The sequence below is a fragment of the Mustela putorius genome, unplaced genomic scaffold, assembly GCF_011764305.1.
Source record: "Mustela putorius furo isolate JIRA1106 unplaced genomic scaffold, ASM1176430v1.1 tig00537290_pilon_pilon_pilon, whole genome shotgun sequence".
Taxonomy (NCBI): domain Eukaryota; kingdom Metazoa; phylum Chordata; class Mammalia; order Carnivora; family Mustelidae; genus Mustela; species Mustela putorius.
In genome coordinates, this window is record NW_025422428.1 from 214,311 (window position 1) to 217,270 (window position 2,960).

Consider the following 2,960-nt stretch of genomic DNA (forward strand, 5'->3'; position numbering starts at 1 on the left):
GGTTAGGGTTAGGTTCATGGATAGGGTTAGGGTCAGGCTCACAGTAGGGTCAGGGTTAGAGTTACGCTCAGAGTCAGGGACAGGGTCAGTGTTAGGTTGACAGTTAGGTTTAGGGTCAGGTTCAGGGTCATGCTCCGGTTTAGGCTCAGGTTCAACTATTTGTTTTGGGGCAAGGTTCATGTCAGGGTCAGGGTTAGGTTTAGGACAGGTTTAGTGTGAGGGTTAGGGTTAGGTCAGCTTTCTGTTTAGGTTCTGTTTTATGAGTAGGTTCAGGATCAGGGTTAGCCTTAGGGTTACAATTCTTTTCAGAATCACGGAGTGCGTCAGAGTTAGGTTTACAGTCAGGGTTAGGGTCAGTGATAAGGTCAAGGCCAGGGTCAGGTTTAAGGTTAAGGTCTGACATAGGCAAAGTTCACAGTTAGGGTTATGATCAGGGTCAGGGAGAGGGTCAGGATTATTGTTAAAGTGGGGTTAGGCATAAGGTTAGAGGTATTTTGAGGGTTAGGGTTAGACCGGGTTAGGGTCAGTGTCAGGGATAATGTTAGGGGTTCGTTTTAGGGTTAGGTTCAGCGTTAGGTTTCGGATCAGGGCCCGTGTTAGTGTCAGGGTCAGGGTTACGGTTAGGGTTAGAGTTAGGGTCAGGGTCAGCGTCTCTGTTAGGGTCAGCGTTAGGTTTATGGTCTTTACCTGGGTCAGGTTCAGGGTGAAGTCTAGGGCGAGTGTCAAGATTATGGTCAAGATCAGATATTGGTTTAAAGTCCACATTCGGTCAGGGTCAGGGTTATGTAGTGGTAAGTGTTAGAATCATGGTTAGGTTTAGGGTCAGGGCCAGAGTCAGGTTTAGGGTCAGAGTCTGGTATAGGCAAATTTCAGGGGTAGGGTCATGATCATAGTCAGGTATAGGGTCAGGGTTATTGTTAAAGTTTAGAGTTAGTGTTAGGGTTAGCGTTAGGTTGACTGTTAGGGTTAGAACTTGTTAGGGTCAGGGTCCGTGGTAGGGTTAGGGGTTAGTGTTAGGGTTAGGTTCAGCGATAGGATTCGGGGTACGGCCCGTGTTAGTGTCAGGGTCTGGGTTACATTTAGGGTTAGAGTTAGGGTCAGGCTCACAGTCAGGGTCAGGTTTAGTATTCAGGTCAGGGTTGGGGTCACTGTTAGGGTCAGGGTTAGGTTTATGGTCATGGTCTGGGTCAGGGTCAGGGTGAAGTTTAGCGCCAGTGTCCGGTTTAGGGTCAGGTTCAGGTATTGGTTTAAAGTCCACATTCGGGTCAGGGACAGGGTTATGTAGTGGTCAGTGTTAGTTTCATGGTTAGGATTAGGGTCAGGGTCAGGTTCAGGTGAAGGTCAGGGCCATGGTCAGGTTTAGGGTCATACTTTGGTTTAGGGTTAATGTTCGGTTCAGTTTCACAGTTAGATTTTGGCAGTAGGTTTTGGGATTGGGGTTTTGGTGAGAGTTAGAAGAAGGGTTATGGTTAGGGTTAGGGATAGATAGTGGAAGGTCAGTGTTAGGGTTTAGTTTAGGGTAGGAGTTAGTGATAGGGTCAGGGTCATCGTTAGGATTAGGTTCAGGGTCCGTAGAAGTTCATGGTTAGAGTTATCTTTAGGTTTAGGGTTAGCATCAGGCTCACAGTCACGGTCAGGGGTAGGGTTAGTGTTAGGGTCAGTGTTAGGTCAGCGTCACGGTTAGGATTAGGGTCAGGGTCAGGGTCATGGTTAGGTATGAGTCATGGTTACGGTAATGTCAGGGTTAGGTTTAGGTTCAGGGTCCACATCAGGGTCAGTGTCAGGCTTAGGTTTAGGATTAGGGTTCCGGTCAGGATCACAGTCAGGTTCAGGGTAATGGTCATGGTCAGGGCTTGGGTGAGGGTTTGGGCCAGGCTCACAGTCAGTGTCAGGGTCAGGGTTAGTGCTTACTGTTAGTGTTAGCCCCGCTCCTGGGTCATGGACCCATCCCTTCAGGGTCTCAGGATAAACCCTGGCCATAAGGGTGTAGACCCTATACCCGATCCCACTTAACCACCCTTAAACTGGGGTGTGAACATGACTTGCCCACCAGACATCTAACACCTCATCAGCCTGATCCTGCTTGGGGCATCTCCACCCATGATGGCATGGCCAGGTCCTCTTTACACACAGACACACAGACACCCAGAGGCGCACACACACACACACACACACACGCATACACACACACAGACACACAGAGACGGGGAGGAGACCTAGGGCTACACTGGTAGTTCATAAGGTGTGGGCCTCTCTGACTCTGAGCCCCCTGGTGTGACCTTTTGGTTTTATTAGCCAAAGGGCCTGAGGCGTTGGGAAAACCTGATATGACCTGCCACGTAGGGCACGTGTCTGGAGGGCCAGCTCTCTTCTCCTGCATCCTCTAGTCTTCAATACAGCAGAAGAACATGTCGCTTCCTTTTGGATGTGCCTAGAAATGAGCTGGGCAGGGGGGTTTTCTATGTAATGGGGTGCCTGGATACGTGGGTTCCAATTACGTTGGGCTCTGTTGTCAGGGAAGTGAGTTCACCACTGCCTGGGGGCTCCTTACCAAACTTCCTGCTGCACCAGAGCTCCCTGAGCCGCAGGTCCCCAAGCTGCTCAGGGCTCACAATCCACTCAATGCAGTGCCCATCCAATGACCCCCATACAGACTCCCGCCAGCCCCTGGGAGGCTTGGGTGCAGCTGTTGTCCCCGCTGAGGGAACGGAGCTGGGATTAGACTAGGTTAGTGTTAGGGTTAGGGTTTCGAAATATTTAGGGTCAGGGTTAGGGTTAGACGTTGTTGGCGTCAGGGTTAGCGAATGCCTTAGTTAGGGATCTCTTTTAGGGTTACGTTCATGGTTAGGATTAGGGACAGGCTCACAGTAGGATAAGGGTTAGTGTTATGGTCAGAGTCAGGGTCAGGGTCAGTGTTAGGGTGACGGTTAGTTTTAGGGTCAGTTTAAGGGTTAAGGTCA